The 13,958-nt window shown below is 36.2% G+C and overlaps 1 protein-coding gene across 3 annotated transcripts in view; it reads right to left on the bottom strand.

The window, feature by feature from the left end:
- Positions 1-13,958, bottom strand: part of grin2bb (glutamate receptor, ionotropic, N-methyl D-aspartate 2B, genome duplicate b) — a 112,883-nt gene that overhangs the window by 75,742 nt on the left and 23,183 nt on the right. The gene's annotated exons all lie outside the window — the stretch shown is intronic.

Here is a 13,958-nt window from a genome sequence, read left to right as displayed (position 1 = left end):
TCACAAAGATATTGTTGTTTTTGGGGAAAACATGCAATGCTTAGTAGGTGTGTTGTCAAGTGATCAAAAAGGTGTGAGAACACTGTTGCTAGGCAACTAGGAAATATGGACTCTAACCATGGAAGCTAGCTAAAGATTGAAGCTAGTAATCTTTTATACAGACAATGTAAAGACATAGTGACTGGGCAAACAAGACAAAACTGTCAGACATTTTCCTCACATGTGTTGGTAAATTATTAAGAAAAGGCAGTGTACTGCTAATTACGCTGTAATTTCACTCCAACACACAGTTAGGGTCAAATCTCAAATGGCTTCCTATTTAATATATGTTCACTTTATAGGGTATAAAATAACACTGTTGTACACTATGTAGTGAACATTGTTTGAGATTCAGACACAGAAAAAGCATGACTCAATAAGTGCCTATTGTTAACTTCTAACTATTTATTTATTTAGGATACATACTGTATTCATTTTCTTAAATAAATTTAAAATAATTTAAATGTAATTTCTGCAATTATATATAATATTATACACCTATAATTGACATACCTATACAGTAACTGTAATACAGATATCATTTATAAACTAAAGTATGCTACAAATGATAGCAAATGTCTGCATTTAGGCGACTGAAAGATTTTTGCCTTTCAATTATGTAAATATTATGAAATTCAAATAGTATTCGGCCAAGGAAATCTGATCTAATATATATGCGTAATGTATCTGCATGTGTGTGTGTGTGTGTGTGTGTGTGTGTGAGTCATATATAGAAAGAAAGACGGAAAAAGAGAGAGACAGAGGGCTCATGCTTACACTTCTTTACCCAAGTGTGTGTGTGCTGGTGTCATATATAGAAAGAAAGAGGGAAAAGGAGAGAGACGGGGGCTCATGCCTACACTTCTTCACCCGTGTGTGTGTGTGTGTGTGTGTGTGAGACAGCATGTCTCTGCAGCGCATACAAGTCTAACACACTATCCCATCTCAGGATTACTCCACACCTCTGTAGCAACCGTTTGGACCCGTGCAGTGACACTTGGCCCCAAGACAGGCATCCCAGAGCAGTGAATATTATGGGATGGAAGCATAAATCTCACCTCTTGCCGGTGGCCAGAGCATTATTGCATTCTATTGCCCCAGCTGTGCGACAATAACTACGCTCTAATATGAAGAGGATTATTATTGGCACTTTCTAACCAATGGCATAATCGCAGAGAACAATACTGCTATCATTATCTCTCTAGTGCACACACACACACACACACACACATATACATACATACATACACACACTCCTTATTGAGCCACGCAATGACGAAATGCTGGTGGTTTTGCCAGGACATGAGAGAGTTGTGCTTGGGAGGATAATAAAATCCACACTCATCTGTAGAAGATAACAATGCTAGTTTAAGAACACCTGAGTCTGGCTAGAGCTATAATGTTGAGACATTCAGGAAATGGTTTTGCCTCTAGTCATAATACAATGAGCAATCTGTCCACCATTAGTCTCTATCACACCATTTTTTCCCCTATCTCTCTGGTGCATGCTGGGAAATGTGGGCAGATGGAGTGTGTGATGTGGTCAGAGCATGACCATTTGGACCTTTGTGTCCCTCTTTTCTTAAGGCTTTCTTTATTCATTTCTGTTTCACTCTGAGCATTTCTAGGTCTCATAGGCTAGTATATAAGCTCCCAGCTAAGAAAGAATTAAGCATTATCAAGATTGTTTGTTAAATTCTATAGGTTATAATTGAGTCGAACTGCAACATTTCTGCAATGTTCTAAAAAATGTGATATGAGTCACAATATTCTTATAACATTGTTCACACAATGTTCCAAGATGCAAAATAGTGTGCCGTTCATGTGTTCAAGTGGTTGGGAGAACACTGTTGCTAGGCAACTGGGAAATACACAGAGCATAAAAACTAATGTCTGAGGCTAACATATTTGAGTAGCTAGCATGTTAGCGTCCACAGAATGTTAAAGATTAAAACAGATCTTGAACAACCTATTTCAATGCTGCACTCTTACACATTTACTTGAACAGTAAAACATTACATTTAATTGTCATTATAGAGGGTCCCACTTCTTCTTTTTTCTTTTTTTACAAATTTAAAAAGGCTTTATGAATAACCTAATTCAGTAGACAATCTCTAGCTTATCAAAGTCAGGAGTCAAACTTGAAAGTGCATTTTTGGTTGTTAGATCCAACCTAGATCAGTACTTTGATCGGATGCATCCTGTGCACTGAACCCTACTTCACACAAGTAAGTGTTAGCACATGATACCAAGAGTTCATCAGTTTAGTCAGGTTCACATACTGCATTTCACCTAATATTTTCATAAACGTAAAGCCCATTTTCCTTGCACTGGTTTAAAAAACTTCTGTATTGGGTATTAAAACATGCATTACCACTGTATAAGATCACATAAAGTTTGTTAATTCAATGAGATTTTCACTTCTGTGCTCTGTTATGGTTAGAAAGTTTGCATTTTAGCCGATGCCAGAATGCACCTTGGTGCAGTAGGCTACTGTCTGAAATATAGTTCATGTGCTGTTTAGATTATGGATCATGCAAAATATATCATGAACATTAAGTTTTGTATTATTTCTAGGTAGAAACCACAGAAACATAACTCAAGCAAATAAATGTTTTATGTGCTGCACACTTCTGAAGTACATTAATATAGGATTATTATTATAATATTATTATTAGTATTATGGGAGTGAGATGCTGTGCTCTGGTGTAATATTGGTTTAAGAGGCTCTCCAAATTAATTAAATAGCCTAGGTTAATGAAATTGTGCTATGTTTAAAAAAAACTTCTTTCATTATTATTATTTTTTTATTTCTCTGTGACTCCATCCACCAAAAACTCCTAGACCTGTGACTTTCAGAAAACATTCTTCTAATCCTTTCCAAGTGACATTCAGTAGAGCAAAGCTGGACTCTAATGACTAATCAGTGGTCTTTGTTTTAATTTATGTGGTTGAATAAATCAAACATATACAGAATGTTCGTAAATATGAATTAACCAGCTACCAGTTAATGATGTCATGTGGTGGCCATGCACCCAGCGCATTCAGAATCAAGTTTTGATTAACAGCTCCTATGAAGGACACTTCCTGTCTCTCGTTCTGACATAGGGTCTGGTGTGAACCTTTTATCTTGTTAAATCTGGATCACTGCCTACTTTCTCCTGTAATGCTAGCAATCTGGTAATGCTAGAAATCTGGGCAGATCTGGGAACATATGGGCACAGATGTAATTGCTAGCATTACAGGAGAAAGTAGGACGTGATATTGTTTTAACAAAGTAATGTTTGAAAGAGAAAGGACTTTGTTAATTAGTTAATTAAGTACCTTAATTGCTGTAAGTATAACTTTTTTATTTACACATCCAATGGCTTTTGCCAGTGACTAAAATTATGTACTCCAATGTACCACCATTTTTTCCTAAAGGGGACATTATGCGTGAACTTCCTTATTTTGTTAAGTGGGATGGCGCCATTTAACCGAGAGGTACGTTTACAAATGAGCTTACTTAGGACATATTGCAGATTGTGGCACAGAGGAAAGATGTGTGTGAGTACACTGTGCATTGAGTGCAGCAATATCAGGAATAAAAGGCTTAAGTGCCCACACAGAGCACAAACAAATGAAAACATTGACTAGCTATTGGAAGAGGAGGAGCAGTATATAGTGGGCCAAAACAGGGATCAGTCTAACCCCACCAAAGGATGAGCTACACACACCTCTGCTATTACCAGGACTATTTGCAGAATATTTTGACGAATAGATTGAAGATACAAGAGCTTTCAAAACTCAATTTCTACCCATTTCTATAACATGGATTCAATCTAGTCCCAGAACTTTGACTATAGAACCTGCAGATTGCCACCGACTTTTATCCAGACCTTTACCGTGCTGATGCTTGTGATCCATCTTGTAGAGACGAGTTATTGATGGGACTGCTTAAATTGGGGACAGTACAAATCAAATCACTGCACTCTGATATTGAATTCCAGGAACTAACTATTGCTGTTCAGCAGCTTTCATTTGGCTGTGCACCTGGTATTGATGACATGTCGACCCAATCTTATAAATGTTTTTGTCAAGCAGTTGGAATGTATGAGATTTTTAAATGGTTCTTTAGTGTTGCAAGACTACCTACTGGTTTCACAAGGGCAGTATTGCTTCTTTTTTCAAAATAGAGTTTTGAAGAACCGGGAGGCTGGCGACATTATTGTTTATTGAATACAAAATACAATTAAAGTGCCATTCTATGAGAATATGAATTCAGAATAATCTTGCTTTCTCTAATGAACAGTCTCTTTTTTGGTGTGTAATGTGATTGGATTGGTTGGGAGTGGATTTTTTGAAGATTCAGAAAAGAATTCAGCAGGGTTGCCCACTACGTGGTTAGGTATATTATTTAGCAATCGATTCTTTCTTGTGTAGCTTGAGGACTGAGCTGCAAAGGTTGTGTGTGCTTACTGACAATTTTTTCCAGAACAACTTATAGTTTAAACAGGATACAACTGAGCAGTTGAGGGCCCAGCAGTGGCAGCTTGGTTGTGCTAAGATTTGAACTCATGACATTCTGATCATTAGCACAATGCTTTAACCAAAGTGCCAAAACTGCTTTTTGAAACGTTTCTGGAACTGCTTGGGGGGATCGTCCCATACACATTGCTGATTGGTCAACACAAGTTTAACAAAATGACCAACCCCCTCAGGGAAATTTTCAAAGCCCCTCTTTATCTAACATGCATTTACTATTTTAAATCTGAAGGTAAGAGACACAACATGCAAAGCATAATGTTTCGCCAATGCATTTGTTTCTTATATAAGTGCACTCTTAGAAAAATGTCTACGCGATAGTTCTTTGGATAGTGGAAAGTTCTCAGCTTTCTAAAGGGGCTCTACTTGAAATCACTTTGTAGGGAATTTGCAATTTCATCAAAAGTTTTCAGATTATTCAGCTAGGGATTGTTACATCATCTTTATATGCAAATGATGTAGTAGTAATTAATGGCTCCTCACAGTTATTGGTTTGTTGATGGTATCCTCACCTTAGATAAACTGAGGTAAGTGCTAGAGATTTATCACAGAGCAGGGGTGAGGATTTTGATTTCCCAAATTAATAAGCAATTTACAGCGAAGGAGAATACAAATGCAGAAATTAGGAATGTTTCCCAGCATAGCAGAATATAATTATTTTAAAAAAAAAGGAGGGATGGAGTCTTATTGACCTTTTATATATAGGCCTTATAGATTTGCTCTTTTGGACCAAAATGTTTAGACAGGTCTAAATGAGAGTTGTGGGGTTTATACTCTCTACAGGCTTGATTGATCTGTTTGGCTGTATTATGGCTTTCCAGCTTGGTACAGAGAATTTTACCTAGAGAAAAGCTGGAATGAGAGATAAATATGAATGGACTATGACAAAATGTTGGACCTGAGGTCAGAAGATTCTCTCTGGTACGGCAATAATGAGGAATTATTGTGCTTTAGGATTACACATTGTGCTTTCGACCACACAGTGAATTTACATAATAGTTACATACTGCATGATGATGTAAGACTTATTTTTAATTCAAAATGGCTTTTTAATGAATTATTAAGAATGTGACACCAAACCAAGTTAAATCTCTCGCTCTCCTTCACTTTAGTCTGTTGTTAAAGTTATTACATTTTTCTATTTCTCTTCATGTAAACTCCTAGTGTGTGTGTGTGTGTGTGTGATCATCCTTTTTGACATGTCCTCTGCCTCTCTACCATCAATGCCTGAAGCTCTTACCCCCCACCAACTCCCTCAAAAAATACACTCTCTCTCCTCCTAGCTGCTTTTTCTCCATTCTGCTCTCGCATGTTCTCTCTCCCTCTCTCTCTCTCTCAGCATCCTTTTACATATATATATATAGAAATGTATGTGCCACTGGTTGCCATGGTAACCGATTCAGCCCACAGAGCTAGTGTGTGTGTCTGAGTGTGTGTGAGAGAGGGGGAGTGAGAGAGAGGTAATTATTAAGAAAAAGACAGGGTTGAAAACACTCCTCAATCCCCTCTATTTAACCACCTCCTCCTGTGGCATGTCACAGATCTCCCTCCTCCTCAATCTCTCTCTCTCTCTCTCTCTCTCTCTCCTTTTTGTTCACATGCTTTTTCTCGCTCTCCATCTGCATCTCCCAACTGTAGCTACTCGCTTGCAGGTTTTTTCTGACTTTGTGCTCCTTTCTCTCAGCTTCCTGTGCCTCCTTCTCATCTCACTTTCTCTTCCTCTGCATCTTTCAATGTCCCCGGATGATGACTCCAAAGCATGCTCAGGTTCTGCCTTCTTTCTGCTGTTCAGCTTAAAAAAATCTTCCTTTTTCAAACTTAAACGTGTTGTAATTGCATGTTGAGAAGCTTCCTTTATTTCACACCCCCACAGTTCGCTTCGTTTCATAACACCCCCTTCTTCTTTCTTTTCCTTTTCTCTCGGAGTGTACAGTGTGCTCCTAATCTACCCATCTCTGTCTCCAGATGGCATGTTTATCCCTCCTCTTTCCCGTTCTCCATATTCTCGATCTCTTTTTAGTAGCATTCATATGGCCATTCAGCAGTGACTTGTTTTAATCTGTAAAAATCCATTCGATACAAAACGGTTTGCACTGTTATACAGCAGTATTGAAAGAATTCAACTGATACAGGTAAAATAAACATACACTGTACAAGAATTTCTTAAAGAAAGCAGAAGTTATAATTATAACAGAAGAATATAAAGATAGTAAAGCTAGTAAAATTATTATTATTATTTTTTGGTGATGTATAATCCATATAGATTTTTGTACATGTCACAATATTCTGCCTTATATGACATATATCTAATATACTAAATACCATTCCAGTGTGTTTGATTGTTCTTAATCCTATTTTAACTCTTTATTCTAATTGTATAAATCTTTCTAAGGCAAATCTTTTGTTAATAATTTGTTCCAAAACTTTAAAATGAAGAAGCATTTTGCTTTCTCTTCTACCTGTGTAGTTACACCTAAACTATACATGCCAACTGTATACTGAGCATGTATGCATTTGTACAGATGCATTACAGTAGTACATCATATGCAAATACAAGTGTGTAACAGGGTGATAATAAATCTGTAATACATTTTCATGGGCTTCTGATTTGTCAGTAAGAATTTTACTTCCAGTTTTTATGCACTAACAGGAATTTCCAATTATTTTTAAGTGTAGCTGATATAAAAGTTGTAACATAGTAACCCCAACACTACCTAACTACAAACGAACAACACAGGACAGATCCAGATTTTAAAATGTAACCTCTACATAATTACTGTAGAATATATGCAGAGGTGCCAACATTGCTAACAAGAAAACCCTAGCAAGCAGAAAGAATGAACAGAATTTTACCACCCCACAGAAGAGCTAATGCTATTAACCAGGGTTGCCAGGTTTCAGCAAAATTTCCAGCCCAACTACATGTCAAAAACCACAAAAAAAGAACAGAAACTAGTCCCCAAAAAAATCAGGCACTGGAAAAGGGAGACACATTTTTCTTCTTTTTCCTCAGCCTTAGCATGAGAAACAAGGCCACTGTGGTGGACATGTAATTCTGATTTACAGATATTATCCACTCCATTAACTCCCTTTTCCCCTCCCAAAATATCTTACAATAGAAATAGTTCTGTATATAATAGACACACTGTCTCCACTTACACTTTGTTTTTGGAAATATATTAGATATAATTCAGATTATTTGCTATAAAACAAGATCGTGGCTGCCTCAGAATTTGTTTAAACTCTCCGAATTCGGCATAAAAACTGTTATCTGGCAACCATGAGATTACTTGTTGTGTCTGCTGCTCCTCCTCCACTGAAGATGTTCATGGAGTGATCATAGGGCAGCGTGATTCCTTCCCCAATTGGCCTCTATTAGTGCTTGCTGCAGTTCCCTTTTCTGTCCACTAGGTGCAATACTAAATCTATGGCTATATACGGCCTTCCTAGATGTTGCACAATTGTGCTAGAGCACTGCGGCTCAAAAATGCTAAGGCACAACTGCTCAACATCTAGAAAGACAAACAAATCAGTGGAATATCCTTTGTTGGTTACTCAAAAGAGGTAATTAATCTTTCAAGAGAATTTAAATATATGTAGTTGAATGGTGACTTTATGAAGATTAATAATTGACAGCGTTGCGCACTAAAGACAACGCAGTCCTGACTTTCGATTGGCTCACAAGACTGAGGTTTGCAAATTCGCAGGTCAGAGTTCCCCTACATAAAGTCAACATGATGCAAAAGTAACAGCACATGTGCCTTACATGTTCCACATCTTTTCCCTTAGTGAATTGCCTTTTTCACTCAGCAAATAGTTTCCGAGTATAATCTCGCCTCAAAAATCCAAAATGCTGCAGCTAAATTGTAGAAAATGTACACCTCTGTATATGTGCTGTAACATGACAATGGGTTTTACGTCAGTGTTACCCCAAAAGGTAGGTAATGAGACATATCCTGATATGAAATAGAAGGAAAAGTGTTACTGGAAAACCAGCAGTTCATACAAATGTGATTATGTGATCTCACCTTATCACACACATATAATGACCTGTAGAAGCATGTCCCATTAAAACTGGTAACATGCACTTGTATACATGAAGTTCATACACATTTGTATTTACATAAAACTTTAGTGCTGTACTCTATTTGTAACAGTACATACAGTATATCCTCAGTTACATGACACTCACATGTATAGCTTATATGAACCTAAGCACACAACTCACAAGTCTCTAAGTGGGATCATATTTTTTAAATGTCCCCAAGCAAGTAGTTTTCATTTACAATTCTCATTAGGAAAAGCAGCCAACAAGCGCACAGCATGTGTGGAAACTTCTTGAAGACTGCTGGAAATGTGTCCCAGGTGGAAACATCATGAAGCTGGTTGAGAGAATGCCAGGTATTGCAAAGCTGTAATCAAAGCTACTTTGAGGAATCTGGCATAGAAAACTTTTGAGAGATAATTGTGAATGTAGGCAAGAATGACAAAAAAGCATGAGATTGTAAAGTTTGACAATATACTAAGTGAACACATTGGGCCTCATTTATCAAGCTGGATATGACTGGATTTATTCATAGATGTTTGCAGAAGCATTTAGAAAAGATTCATGAAAAAGTCTGTTCATGAAAAATCTATTTATGAAAATACTGTTAGCTTGGGAAAAAATGATTGTATCCTATGAGGAATCATTTTATTGGCATGAGATACTATAACTTTATATACAGATCATATTGTCAAGATCGAGATTGTCAAGAAAACCCAAACTAAATCCATAAATTAAAACAAATAAGACGAGCTGTTCAATTAGGACAAAAGTAAAGTCACTGTGTTTATGGTAGCTGATGCGCTGCAGTGGCTGAGCTGCATTACTGGATGATTTAAGATATGCTGTGTTTAGGAGGCACTCTTTCACCGATCAGGCATCATTTTGTTGTTTTTTAGCTCTTTGTGAGCTTTGCCTTTTATGGAGTTATGTGGGTGTCACTTGGTGAAAATAAGCTGCATGGCAATTTACGAGTAATTGGTATTCATCAACATACGCACATGAGTACAAATAAAATCAGCATGACCAAACTTTTGTAAATCTACTGGTAATTGTTTATTCAGTTTGGCCCGCAAAAATATTTACACACAACTTTACTAAACAACTAATCAATGAGTCCTGTTAATGGCAAACCTAAATTTTAAAGTACTGAAATTCTTTACTCAACTAAATATGCAATTACTCATCTAAATAAATTAGTTAAATAAGTACAGCTTCAAATTCTTCAGTGAAGTTAAAGTAGAAAATTATAAACGCTTAAATTTACTAGACGTATTAAAAAGTACAAGAAAGATACGCAAAAGGAAAAGATCCCTACCTTATATCACGCCCTGATTTTAGTTACAGATGGTCATTTTGTGCTTCTTTCACCAAGGAACCAAGGAAACTTAGAACAGCTTTATGCCTAATCTCTCAAATGTTAGATAGCATGATAATAAGTAATAACAATGACACAAACTAGCTGAATGCTAGTTCCTATCCATTACTTTACAAAAAAAAAGTGTATGTACAATAATGACATTACAGAATTGACAGGTCTCATTCTTGCTGTCACATCTGTTAAAGTTATACTTATTAGGTATTGAGATCGACTTCTTGAAGCTGTCTGATGCTAAAAAGTAGTAATGTTTAAAAATGTAGTGAAGTATAAAAATGTAGGTAGTGGAAGGTAGAATTTTTTCTTTTGGAATGTAGTAAGTAAAAGTCTAAAGTCTTAGGTGAAAGAAAATAAAACGTAAGGTACAATTGCTTAAATAACAATGTACTTATACTTTGTTACTTCCCACAGCTAGAAAGATCCACGGATGCTGCTTAGATCATGTTTGTGACTTGATGACATGGGATTTTTTGAGGAAGATGATAACTATATATGAAAGCCAGCTCACTATAGAACTTAGACCAGCACCAAACTGACTATCCCATTATTTCCATGGCAGTCATCTTTGATGCACCATCTTAATTAACTACTGTACACTGGGCTGCTTATTCCCCATGTCCACATAATCATCAGCACCCTTAATTCATTTGTTATATGATTCCTGAATGACATCTGCACACAATTATCCAAGATTATCCAAGAAACTAAAAAAAGCAAAAGAGAGAACATAAAGTAAAGACTATAAGAGAAAAAAGCAAGGAAGGAAAGCAAAGGACAAGACAAAAAAAAAGCTACATTATCAATAAATGTATTGACTAATTATTGGAACTACAGCTTGTCATTGTGGTCTTTGCATAACAACAGTATAACTTAATGGCATCATTTAGTGGTGTAAATGAAGCAAAACCCTTTTTAGGACAACACCACTCCAGTCCACTAAGAATGAATGAATGAGCAGTAATAGCCATCATTCATCATAGTGATTATGTAATGGATAAGTGATTATGTGGCTTTCTCCTCCATACAAAGAAAACCAAATATTACATTATATTATATCCTATATATAGGATTTTTCTACTTTGTACGCCTGGAACATTATAACCAGGGAATAATTCAATATATATATATATATATATATATATATATATATATATATATATATATATATATACATATGACTGATGGTGTAAAATTACTATAAGACTTTATTCTGTAAGAAGAAGGGAATTTTTTTCCTGTAAGAGGGAGAACTATAAAACTAAATTATAAAACGCATAACCAATGGATCATACGTAAACTGATAAAGAATTTTTGGTTAGACAGATCAAATCTCTGTCATGTCTTAATTTCATTCTGTAGTTAAAAAAAAAAATGATCAGAGATACACCCACTGATGATGTCATACAGAAAGATATTTTGGATGGATTCTAGGGAAGGATTATTATTTTGTGGCAGCTGTATTTCAGCAGTTAAGGTCCTGCTCTAGTGACCAGAAAGATGTGAGTTCAAAGCCCTGGACTGCCGAAGGACTGCAGTTCTGCAGGGCTCTTGAGCAAGACACTTTAAGCCTTATCTGCTCACTTATACAGTGGCTTTGGATAAAGTGTCCAATGTTCAATGTAAATATAGAATATAATAAAAGAATGATGTACTGTAACATCCCAATTATTACATAGCTTTATTTATACTACAGTGTTGTCGATTTTCCTGAATCTGATTGGTCAGAAGATATTACATAATCTCAAACAGCAGCTCTACAAGTAGCTACACCTGGCTGTAAATCAAGTCACAGATTTATATTAATGTGCTCATTTTAATATTTTACTGTTCTGTAGTAACCTTGATTTCAGAGGGATTTTTGATCTAAGTCTAATAACAAAATAAATATGTTGTTATTTGAAAACGAAACACGTTATTGATATGGTGATGCTTTCTGTAAGAAGGAATTTATTTAATAAAAGTGTCAGATCTTTGTAGCGGACATCTTTTTTTTTTTTTGTCTTATTTTTTTGTCTTTTGAAAACTGAGAGAAAACTGTTTACAGCTGTTATAAGTGGTAACAGGAACTAACTTGTCTTGTGGATATTCCACAACATTAAATGTAACTATAAATGGTTAAAAAGTATGATGTGTAGTTCATTAATAAATAAAAAAAATTTTATAGTTAATCTTCAAATTGCAGTATAAGATGAATAAAACTCTTTGAGACATGCTGTCATAGGAAAATAATCAACTTTGGGATGGTACTTGGGATAGGATTGTACACTGGTTCTTTTCTTCTTTTTTTCTTTTCTTTTTCTCTAGAATGACAAAACAACTGTATTTGACTCCCACTCTATCAGTCGGTGGCATTTGCTAAAAGTCTTGCTGACATTTCCTTTCTTTCTGTGCTCTTTTCTCTCTCTGTCCCTGCTTCTATTCATTCCCCTGCTTTCTACAGGGTAAAACCAATACCGGTTCTTTTAGTCTGGCCTCCTCCTTTTCTCTCTCTCTTTTTTTTCTCCTCCCTGTTTACCACTTGCACTTTGACTTTTTTCTTTTCTTCATTCTCTCTTGCTGTCGTTCATCAAAGTCTGTTGGTGCAAAAGGCAGCAGTGTACTGGTAATAGCAGAAGTGACAGGAATACTAATACTGAGCCCATTGCATTACTACCTAACACAGCACATCTTCAGCTTTCGACTTCAAAGTGCTTAGTTCAGTCCCCTTTGAGCCATGTTACCCATGATCTTTTGACCAGATAAAAGAGTTTTTGACAGGTTGGACACTGGGACAGTCTGGATCGCTTTATCACATGACACTCAGCAACTGGTGCAATAGTGCAATCACCTTGGTAATTGCTCTGAATAAAACTCACAATATTATACATAGAGAGAGAGAGTGAGAGAGAGACAGAGACCAAAAGAGAGAAGGGAGAATCCAAGAGAAAGTGGGAGACAGACAGAAAAATAGAGAGAGACCAAAAGAGAGATGCCACAGAGCGATATAGAAATCACAGTGACCCTGACCAGGATAGAGCAGTTAGTGAAGATGAATGAATGAAAAAGAAGACAAATAGAAAAGCAGAGAAACCAACAGAGACAGTGGCTGAAGGTAAGAGAGAAGAAGAACCTAAAAAGCAAAAGAGATTAAAAGACAAAAAGAAAGCTAGACTGACCAAAAGACAGAGACAGAAGAAAATCAAACAAAAGAGAAGATAGATATAAGGAATAAGAGAGATGAAAAGAGCAAGAGAGCAAAACCAGATAGAAGAATACAAAAAAAGCTTGAGAGGAAGGTGTGGTCACTCTAAATCTGACCTCAAATCATATCCCTGAGAGGTTCATTACTCATATGCAATTCATGCAGACTTAATTAATCATATCAAATGATCATTGTAGTATTGTGTATTTTCACCATATCCGCTGAGTATTCAGAATTATCCAGCAACTATGAAGCCAGCATGGAAATGTCATTATGCAGCCATTCATTTTGCACAAAGAACAAATCAGATATTCTGCAAATGGAACTTGGACCTGCACATAATTATGTGTCACCATAATAACTGTGCTCTTATCCCACCTTTTTCCACCTCATCTCTAAAAACCTCCACACGGCATTAGATAGAGACCAAAAAAGTCATGAAACCAAAAGAGGGCAGAAAGAAAGAGAGTGAGAGACCAAAAAAAAAAAAAACACAGAGACAAACCAGAGAAAGATTTGACACTCTCAGAAATAAAGGCTTTTCCCTGTCGCTGTGATGGTACCATCAAGGTTACATCCTTTGTACCTTTACTTTGTATATTCTACCTGGGAATGTGTATGTGGTTTAAGAATAAAGCGGGCCTTGAGCTCCAATTATGTACCTTAAATTCTTTTTAAAGGAACATTGTGTTCATGTTTCCATCTGAAAGATACATACTAAAGGTACAAAAGATTGATTAACCTTGATGGCAGCAACAAGCAAAGGTTCAGTTTGGTACCTTTATTTCTGA

The sequence above is a fragment of the Pangasianodon hypophthalmus genome, chromosome 26 (assembly GCF_027358585.1).
Source record: "Pangasianodon hypophthalmus isolate fPanHyp1 chromosome 26, fPanHyp1.pri, whole genome shotgun sequence".
Lineage (NCBI taxonomy): Eukaryota > Metazoa > Chordata > Actinopteri > Siluriformes > Pangasiidae > Pangasianodon > Pangasianodon hypophthalmus.
Note: the sequence above shows the minus strand (reverse complement) of the source record. Positions and strands in the feature narration are given on the sequence as shown.